Here is an 11,268-nt window from a genome sequence, read left to right on the forward strand (position 1 = left end):
GCTAATTTTATCATTTAATAGCTCAATTTGAGAAAAAAGGATTAAATTGCATAAAATACAAAAGTGGCATTCTATATGTTAAATGTGCTTAATTGCTCTGATTGATTAAATGTGAAGTCCTTATGTTGAAATTAGACCTTTGGAATGGTTAATGGACATTTATGGTCATGTATATAAAAGTTTTAATATAATTTCATTAAGGATATTATGGTAATTAGCAAAATAAAAGGTTAACTAAAGAAACCAAATCAATTTTGGTGTCATCTTCTCCATGCTTTCACCAGAAATCAAAAGAAAATAAAATCTTGAAGCTCATTTAGGGTTTGACACTTGTGTGGATTAATTAAGGTATGGTTTTAACTCGATTTTTAATGATTTCTATGTTTTTGTGATCGTTGCTTTGAGTATTAGTGAGCCCGTGCCTTAATTTTTGAATTTGTTGATGATTTTATGAAGTGTCATTGTTGAATCTATGTGCTTTGTGATGGTTGATGATGAAAAATGAAATATAAATGATAGATTAATATGTTTTCTTAAGTGATTTTTAGAGGAAGTACAAATTAGGGATTAATTTGTGAAAAGATGAAAATGTGGGGTTAAAAGTGTGAATAAATGAAAGATATGAGCTACTAAGGGCATATGGGTAATTTGATCAAGCATGGGTCTTATTGAATTTTGTGAATTTTGTGTATTTATGAAATAGGGACTAAAATGAATAAATTTGGAACTTTAGGGGCTAAAGTGTAAAAAACCCAAATATGTGTTTGTGGATTAAATTGAAAGAATCAATGAATAAATGAGTTAATTTTGAATTTATATAGATCAAGAACGAAAGAAATCAAATTTAGATCTAGGCAAGAACAAAGTACTTGATTAATCGACTAGTTTCATTGTTTCTACGATCGAGGTATGTTCATATGTAAATAAATGTCTTTGAATTGAATTATACATGTTTTATTTTCACTGAATTGCTATGAATGTTGAACGAGCAAATACAAGCATGAATCGACGAAGTTACGATATCCAAAAGTCTCATACAAACCTTATGAATAGTATAGGATATGAATGTCATGACATTAGGTTATCGAGATGTGATTACATGTAAGACCATGTCTGGGACATTGGCATTGTTATATGATTTAGTGCAAAACCCTATTTGGGACAATGGCATTGATATGTGATAACATGTAAGACCATATCTAGGATATGGCATTGTACGAGTTTTATGTGATTTTTGAGTATCCTTAAAGATTCTGAATGGTTCAATGGGCAAAGTCACAAGAAAGAATGTGTGGATGAGTTACGTGACTCAGGTATGTATGAGTATTGAAAAGATAAATGTTAGGTGAATTCAATTATGATATTGAATATATGTACAATGAGAAAGGTTTGTAATCTTATAAATGTTTACTCATGGTTGCCTATTGATGGAAATGATATTGATTCATTTATGGCTTACAAAGCTTTTAAAGCTTACTTTGTATGTTCTTTCCTTGTTTTATAGATAATCGAAGCTAGCTCAGACTTCGGGATTGTCAGGAAACGTCATCACACTAATGATCAACTTGTTGGTATTTTTGAATGCTTTGTAAATATGGTATATGCCATGTATAGGCTAGTGAGTTGATGATATGTTTTGTGATATGATAAAGCCATGAGATTTGGCTTGTTTTTTATGTAAATGTTGGTGTGTATTTTGGCCATTAGAGTTGGCTCTATGTATGAACTTGGTAAGTAATATGTGATGTATATATTACCTTCTGTTTTGGCATATTTGTTATGGTTGTTATGATAGTTATATGGATGCTCAATTAGCAAATTGCATATTGGTGTATTATTGTTTGGAAAATGGCATGTTGTGAATTGGCTTGATTTTGAGATGATGAAATGGTATGTTTTGAAGCATGAAATAAATGATAAGATGATGAGTGAATACATTTAGAAGTTACGTAAGTTTGATGATTTTGGCTATGAATTTGAGTAGTTAAGAGGATGGTTTATAAATGGCATGAATTGTATATGAATTGGCATGTTTTGGCTACTTATAAATGTATTGAAATGGTACCATTTTGATTTCTACATGTTCATGAGAAAGGGTGGCAAATTGGCTTTGCAAATGGCGAATTTTTGTCCACACGAGCAGAGACACGGGCATGTGTCTCAGCCGTGTGCAACACACGGTCATGTTACACGATCGTGTTGTAACATCCCAATTTTGGGCCTAATCAGAATAGTGGTTTTGAGAGAAATAATTATTTTATGATTATTTTGAGGTCTATGGCATGATTTCATGATTGTGTGAAAGTTTCATGAAGAAATTTTGTGAATAAGTGTCCAATTTGAATTTTAGGACTAAATTGCAAAATTAGAGATTCTAAAAGCTTTAAGTATGAAATGGCTTTATATTATTAATTAGTGGTCCTTAAATAGCAATTTGGTCAATTTTTATTTTTATGGACAAAAATGGGCATGCATGGGTGAAATTTTTTAAAAAAAGCTTTAAGGGCATTTTGGTCATTTTGTAAATAAATGACTTAAAAGGGAAAATAAAGCCAAAATCTATTCATCTTTTCCATGCTTGTGCAAAATTTGAAGAGTCACCATAGCTAGGGTTTCTTCAACTTTTCAAGCTTGAAAGTAAGTCAATCCTAGCCTCATTTTTAATATTCTTTGCATTTTTGAAATCTTTGAAGCATGATTTAGCCATTTCTACCCCTTATTTGAACTAGGGTTTATGTTCAAAAATTTACCCATGTGTTACATGCATGTATTTTGATGGTTAATGGAGGAATATGAAAATTTGGTGTTAGATGAACATATTTTTCTAAGTGATTTTTTAGGAAAACACCAAAAAGGACTTGTTTGTAAAACATGGAAGAATAGGTGTTAAAAATGTGATTTGATGAAAAATGTGGGTTGTTATAAGAGGGAATATGAATTGGCTAGGCTTGGGTAACAAATAAATTGGACACATTTCATTTTACGAGCTTAGGGGCAAAAGTGTAAATACGTGAAAGTTTAGGGGCAAAATTGATATTTTTTCAAAGTATGATTTATGGACTAATTTGAATAATGTGATAATTAAATAAGTGAAATTTTATATTATAGAACAAGAAAAATAGAGCCCGAGCCTTGACTAGGGAAAGAGCAAGATCTTGGACTAAATCTAATTAATTGTCCATATTTTGTACTGAGGTAAGTTTGCGTGTAATTGATACATCATTTTATTATGTATTTAACATTTAATGTTGCATAAATTGTAAATTTGTATTTGTGAATTTTATTGATGTTGTCCGACAAGGATTTGAGGTGATGAAAGCCGGCTGAACCTTAGGAATACTTAGGGTACAAATATTTATGACATTTGGTTGATAAGATCCCGTATAAGTCCATATCTAGGATATGGCATCGGCATAGGTATGTATTATCATGTAAGACCATATCTGGGATATGGTGTTAATATGAGATTTCATGTAAGGCCATGTTTGGGACATGGCATCGAAATGAGATTTCGTAAAAGACCATATCTAGGATATGGCATTGATGTGAGATCCCATATAAGACCACGTCTGGGACATGGCATTGGCATCTTATTGTGTGTATGAAATTTAGGGTTTCCTTAGTATTCCAAGTGGTTTAATGGTAGTCTAAGGACTAGTCAAAGAAATGACGAGGTATGATCATGCTGAAAGGGTATAGGTATGTACGCCAAGCTCGTAGTTATTGATGATCTTGAGTTTTATTAAACATTATGTAATTGAATGAGATAGGATATGACTACAATGATTATTGAGAATAAGATAGACTAAGTTATGTTATGCATTTGTATGAGAATGCATATTTGCATTACTTATTATTTACATGCAAGCTTACTAAGCTTTATGCTTTTTCCTTTCTTTTCTATTTCCTTATAGTGTCGCCAAGCTAGCTCGGGGATCAAAAAATGTCGGAGCTCGATTCGCACTATCAACTTAATCTTTTGGGTATAGTGAATTTAAGTATTTTGAGTATGGCATGTATAGGGACTTGGTCTTTTTGTGTATGTGTCATATTGATTAGCCAATTGCATTGGCTAGTGATGATATATTGATTCATTTTGTATATGGCCATAAGGTGTGGCTCATATTGATTATTTGGGTTGTAACCCTAATTAACTATGCATGCATACAAATTGTGTTTATGCTTGTTATGGTTGCTCATGATAATGAGTGTGATGGATGGCAAGTATGTTTAATGTATGGAATATGATAAATGTGTATGGTAATAAAGTGGTACAAATGTGTAACTTAGAAGTAGGATAGCAAAGATGATTGGTCATTAACTGGTGTAGAGTACCTTGGGTAAACCTACTAACTTGAATACGTCATACGTTAGTTTTATAATAACATAAAATGTCTATGCTTTATATTACAAATGTGCCATGTTGCATGCGAAGAAGTGGATTTAAGTGTGTAAGTGCTTAAGGGTGACAAATGGCTTAAAAAATAGCCTAAAAATTGTCCACACGGTTAGACACACGGGCATGTGTCTAGGTCATGTGTGACACACGGTCTGCCCCATAGGCGTGTGGTCCAGTTGTGTGTCCCCTGCATCCTAATTAATGCAAAACAGAATGCCCAGTATTAAACACACAGGCAGAGACACGGCCGTGTGTCTCAACTGTGCGGAAGACACGGCCTTGGGACATAGACATTTGCCCTGGCCGTGTGAAGTCTGCACTTAATTTCAAGAATTTAATTTGCCACACGGGTGTGTGTTGTGACCATGTGATCTCTTTTTTTTGATAACGTCATAAACAGAGAGTTACACAGGCGTGTCCTAAGCCACACGGGCGTGTGTGACGATATGGCCTACCCACACGGGCTTGTGACTCTCCAAAACAAGAAAATTTTCTAAGTGCCCAAAAGATTCTAAAAGTTCTCGATTTAGTCCCAAACCATTCCCAATGTATGTTTTGGGCCTCGTAGGCCTATAATAGGGACGACTTGAATAAAAATGAAAAGTTTTAAATTTACACAGAAATTCCTATCTCGATTTTGTATGAATGCTTGTGTTTAAGTCCGGTAATACCTCATACCTTATTCCAGCGTCGAATACGGGTAAGGGGTGTTACATTTATTGGTATCAGAGCTATGGTTTAGTCGATTCTTGAACTATGTAGCATATGTTTGACTCTAGCTATACATGCCAACATATATTATGATAGTGTGACGACTACTGATGATTTTAAATTGTCTTTTCATATAGTAAATAGATCCCGATCGAGCTATGGCAGATGACGTAGAAAGTAACTCACCTGCTCCAACTAAAGGGTGCTGCCAACTAATAGCCGACCTCCCACGGTTAGCCAAGGAGGAGGAGAAGGGACTCGGGAAGACTTTCTACATATGATGGATGCTTGGTACATGAAGTTCATTCGAGCAAACCCGAATGCTCAACGCCCTCCACCCCTACCTATTCCGCAACCTATCCCAGTGGCACGGATTTTATTAGACTAAATAGACCTCTGGTTGATGAAATTCGAAAGCAGGGAGCTGAAGAGTTCCGAGCTAGCACTAATGATGATCCAAAATAAGCAGAGTTTTGGATCGAAAACACCATCCGAGTTTTTGAGGAATTGTCATGCGTATCGGAAGAATGCATGAAATGTACTATATCACTGCTTAGAGATTTGGCTTACTGCTGGTGGAAGACACTTGTCTCGGTAGTACCGAGGGAGAGGGTAACATGGGAATTCTTCCAAGAGGAGTTTCAGGAAAAGTATATCAGTCAGAGATTTAAGGATCAGAAAAGAAAAGAGTTTCTTGAGTTGAAGCAAGGTAGAATGACCGTAACTGAATACGAGTGTGAGTTTGTGATACTCAGCAAATACGCTCGATAATGTGTATCGATCGAAGCCATTATGTGCAAGAGGTTTGAGGACGGATTAAACGAAGACATTCGGATGTTTATTGGTATGCTTGAGCTGAAGGAGTTCGTTATACTCGTTGAAAGAGCTTGTGAGGTCGATGAATTGGCCAAAGAGAAGAGAAAGGCCGAGTCTGAGGCTAGGGACTCAAGGAAAAGGCCTATGAGCAAGTTAGTTCAGTCCACATCGAAGAAGTAGAGGGATTTTTATTCTCGCTTCCCCGCTCCTGTTGGGTTTTTGAATAGAAATAGAGATAAACAATATTCGGGTACTAAGGCCCAGACCACCTCGATTGCTAGTGTTGGTAATGCTAGACCAAGTAGACCAAAATGTCCACAATACGATAAATGTCACCCTGGTGAGTGTCGAGGGAGTGACAAGACCTATTTCAAGTGTGGTCCCCCATACCACTTCATTAGAGAGTGCCCCGAAATGATAGAAAATGAGAGATATCAAAGTGCAAGATCGGGTAACACTGCCAGTTGAGGTAGACCGCAAAAGAATTTGGATAATGGAGCAAGTAGTAAGAGTGCCCCTAGAGAGTTTGCTGTGAGACCGAGGACAAAGCTCCTGTAAGGACGTGCGCTATTCGTGCTTGCGAAGTGGCTTCATCCTCGAATGTGATTACAGGTACATTTTCTATCTATGATACTACTGTTATTGCCTTGATTGAGCTTGGTTCTACTCATTCATATGTGTGCATGAAATTGGTATCAAGCATGAATATGCCTGTTGAGTCTACTGAATTTAATGATTAAAGTGTCAAACCCGTTAGACAAGCATGTTTTAGTTGATAAGGTATGCAAGAAATGTCTCTTGATGATTAGAGGACATTGTTTTCCGGCTAACCTCATGCTTTTTCCATTTGATGAGTTTGACATAATTCTTGGTATGGATTGGTTAACTACTCGTGATGTAGTAGTAAATTGTGGAAGGAAATTTATTGAACTGAAATGTGAGAATGGTGATATTCTCCAGGTTGAATCAGATGAGTCGGATAGCTTGCCTATAGTGATTTCTTCTATGACCACTCAGAAGTGTGTAAGGAAGGGTTACGAAGCTTATCTTGCTTTTGTCTTAAATAAAAAAGAGTCGGAGTTAAAGATTGAGTTAGTACTGGTAGTATGTGAGTATCCAGACGTGTTTCCGAAAGAATTGCCCGGATTACCTCCAATTTGGGAAGTTGAGTTTGGTATCGAGTTAGTCCCTAGTACTGCACCTATTTCGATTGCTCCGTACAGAATGGCTCTGACCGAATTGAAGGAGTTAAAAACTAAATTGCAAGACTTAATGATAAATGCCAAATTATACATAGTTTTACCCCAAATACTTAGTATATTTATGGATGTTTACTATTAGATTTGTGGATTTTGGTGCTCTTAATCCGGTTATTTTATGTTTTGTACTCAGGAGAGCACCAAGAGTCAAAAGGAGCAAAAAATGAGCTAAAAAGGGACAAAACAGACCAAATCGAGAAGATCACATGGCCTAAGCCTTGACACACGGGCATCTCACACGCCCGTGGCCTTCGGGGGTGTCGACCAAGGTTTACACAATTCACATGGCCTGGCCATTGAGCCCACACGGTCGTGGCAATTTAATGGATCAAACACGGCCTGGCAATCACGTCACACGGTCGTGGCACACGGGCGTGTCCCTTTTTTAAAGAGTTGTATTTTACACAGAAAAGGGTACTTAGGGAGGAACAAAGCCAATCCAAAGCCTATATAAACACCCTAAGTATGACCTAGAGGAGGGGCCTCCTCCAGAACTTTTCTGGAATACAGAACCACATGCCAGCAATTACTTGAAGGAAGCCAGACGATCCATCCCAAAAGCCGGAGCTACTCTAAGACTGAAGATCTCTCTCAGAATTCCTTCAAGGGTTTTAGAGTTTTCTTCATATTTTGTTAATTTTATACTTTTGAGATGTACTCTTATTTTATTATGAACTAAACCCCTTAGATACCTAAGGGGGATAAAACCTATGATGGATCTTGTTATTATTATCTGAACTGTATGATAAATACTTGATTTGTTCTTAATTATGTGTTCTTAATGCTTGAGTTAATATTCTGGGTATTAATTCATGATTCGATGTGCTTATGCAGAGGAGGAATAGACCCTGCCTAAGAGTAGATTTGGCATAATTAAGCGGAGTTGGTCGATCGCCTAGAAATAGGGTGACGAGATTTTGCCAGATTAGGGTGAAACCTAATATGGGAGTCCATAGAGTGATTTACTGCTTCCCTAGGGGTTTTAATTAAGAAAGAAATTTCGATTAATTCAACTGAGGGTTAGACGTTATTAGTCTCGAAAGGGATAATAACATAGGTTAGGAAGTCTCACGGATCAAGTCAAGTGAATAAATCGTCCGGTTCAGAGTCAGATAACAAGTGAAATCTAGGTGGATTCCTCCTTGGGTGTTGTCTTTATCAATTGCTTCTCTTCAAGTCTTTTTCTAAATTTTCTCTTTTCTTTAATTAAATTAGTTAATTAGTTTACATAATTAGTTTAATAAACAAATCCTTTTATTCCTAGGCTAGATAATAAAAAAATAGTTATTACTAGTACTTTTGGTTCCCTTGGGTACGATATCCCGGTCTTGCCGTTACTATACTATTGTTCGATAGGTGCACTTGTCTTTTCATCGTGATAATAGTTAGTCTAGGTTTGATCTTCATTATAAATATTTATTACTTGTTACGAATCACGCGATCAAGTTTTTGGCGCCGTTGCCGGGGAACTGAAATATTAGGAACACTAAATTTTTATTACTTTACCCATTTATTTTTCTTGCAATTTTATTTTATTTTATTATTTATTAATTTACTTTTTCTCTCTTTTGGCAGGTTTTTATAGTTTATGACTAGAAGAAACCCATCAGGACCATTACTTTTTGACGAAGAAATCGATTGCACAGTTCGTAGAAATCAAAGAGAAATAAGGTGTAGTTTACGATACATGGAGAACGAGTGAGAAGATGATACTCAAACCCCAACTGCAGAGATGGCCAAAAACCCAGGCGATCAACTGCCTCCTGCAATTGTAGCTAATCAAAATCCTGCTCCACGTACTATGTATGACTATGCTAAACCTTCTTTAACAGGAACTGAATCTAGTATATTTAGACCTGCTATTGCTGTGAATAATTTCGAACTAAAACCTAACACAAGTCATATGATACAACAGTTTGTTCAGTTTGATGGTTTGCAAGATGAGGATCCCAACACGCACTTGGTGAACTTTCTTGAATTTTGCGATACATTCAAAATCAATGGCATTTCTGATGATGCCATTCATCTTCGATTATTTCCCCTTTCTTTGAGAAACAAAGCCAAGCAGTGGTAAACTCATTACCACGAGGGTCTATCACTACTTGGGAACAAATTACTGAGAAATTTTTACTAAAATATTTTTCGCCAGCTAAAACGGCTAAATTACGTAATGATATCTCTTCTTTTGTGCAGATGGATTTAGAAACACTTTACGATGCATGGGAGAGATACAAGGACTTACTGAGCAGGTGCCCTTACCATGGGTTACCGCTTTGGCTGCAAGTTCAAACGTTCTACAATGGTGTGAATCCCTCGACAAGACAAATGATTGGCGCAGCTATTGGCGGAACCATCAACAATAAAACACCGGAAGATGCCTATGAATTCATAGAGGAGATGTCACTGAACAACTATCAGTGGCAAGTTATAAGGATAAAGCCAACGAAAACAGCCGGCGTCTATAACATCGATTCAGTCACCATGCTCTCTAATCAGGTAGAACTTCTCAATAAAAAGATTGATAGTTTTCTTGGTTCTACGCAGGTACATCTAGTAATGAGGTATGACTCAAGCGGAGGAGGTGTGCATACAGATTACCAATCCTTCAATCCTACAACTGAAGAAGAACAAGTCAACTATATGGGTAACAATAACTTTAGATCTCAAAATAACCCATACAGTAATACCTATAATGCAAGTTGGAAGAACTGCCCAAATTTCTCCTGGGGTGGTAAAGGGAATCAAAAGCCACAAAATCCTCAAGGTTTCAACAGCCACCTTATTAACAAGAGAAGAAACCAAACCTTGAAGAGTTGCTTTCTAAATTCATCTCGGTGTCAGAAACCCATTTCTAAAATACCGAGACAGCAATTAAGAATCAACAAGCATCGATCCAAGGACCCGAAACTCAGATAGGCCAGCTGTCCAAACTAATCTCCGAACAACCACAAGGTAGCTTACCAAGTAATACTGAACCTAATCCGAGGGAACACCTCAATGCAATTAGCACTCAAAATAAGGACGGACTCATTGCACCTGAGCCAGAAATATAGCAAAACAACGCAATGAACAAAGGACGAGAAGAGGTAAACAATAATGATCCGAAATAGGTAAGTACGAATCATGAACCTCGTGTGCCATATCCTAAAGCAATGACGAAAGACAGAACAGAAGAACATTTCGGTAAGTTTGTCAAACTCTTAAAGAAATTACATATTAACTTACCCTTTATTGAAGTTCTTTCACAGATGCCTAACTCAGCAAAATTCTTAAAGGAACTTTTGAGCAATAAAAGGAAATTAGACGCTACATTGCATGTGGAACTCAATGCAATCTGCTCAGCTATTCTAAAGAATAAGCTACCTAACAAATTGAAAGATCCAGGGAGTTTTATAATTCCTTTCTTAATTGGTAGTTTATCTGTGAATAATGCTTTAGCTGATCTAGGGGCAAGTATAAATGTTATGCCCTATAAAATGTTTAAACGACTCAGTCTCGGTAAACCCAAACAGACTAGGATGAGCATCCAATTGGCTGACAAAACAGTTAGATTTCCTAAGGGTATTATTGAAGATGTTCTCGTTAAAATTGATAAGTTTATTTACCCAGTAGACTTGGTCGTCTTAGATATAGATGAGGATAACGAGGTACCTTTAATTTTAGGATGACCCTTTTAGCAACTACCAAAACCGTTATTAATATAGGCACAGGAGAGCTAACACTTCGTGCAGGTGACGACGCAGTAACACTTCAAGCACGCGACTCAGTCAAAACCTCTAAAACTCAAGATAACGCTATAAAACCTATCGATGATAAAACTAATACTCAATCATCCTTGCAGGAACCCCCTCGAACTAAGACAACGGAGACAGTGCACTATTATCATGTAGAGAACAAAGACACCCATGAGGAACGAAGGCTTCAAATAGAGGAGCTAGATGAATGGCGAGCACACAAACCGGGAACACGTGATAAACTGAAACTACGCCAAAACAAGCCCAACACCTCTCCTAATCAACTTCAGGTTGGTGATAAAGTCTTACTGGATGACGCAGATCCCCACATTGTCACTACCACACCAAA

The 11,268-nt window shown here is 36.7% G+C and overlaps 1 non-coding gene across 1 annotated transcript; it reads right to left on the reverse strand.

Annotated features, from left to right (window-relative positions):
* Positions 1 to 9,345: 9,345 nt before the first annotated feature.
* LOC121231731 (small nucleolar RNA R71) lies at positions 9,346 to 9,452 on the reverse strand. The gene has a single exon (XR_005929786.1). It is a non-coding gene; the product is annotated as a small nucleolar RNA R71 (small nucleolar RNA).
* Between the last annotated feature and the right edge of the window lie 1,816 nt (positions 9,453 to 11,268).

This window comes from Gossypium hirsutum, chromosome A06 (assembly GCF_007990345.1).
Source record: "Gossypium hirsutum isolate 1008001.06 chromosome A06, Gossypium_hirsutum_v2.1, whole genome shotgun sequence".
Taxonomy (NCBI): domain Eukaryota; kingdom Viridiplantae; phylum Streptophyta; class Magnoliopsida; order Malvales; family Malvaceae; genus Gossypium; species Gossypium hirsutum.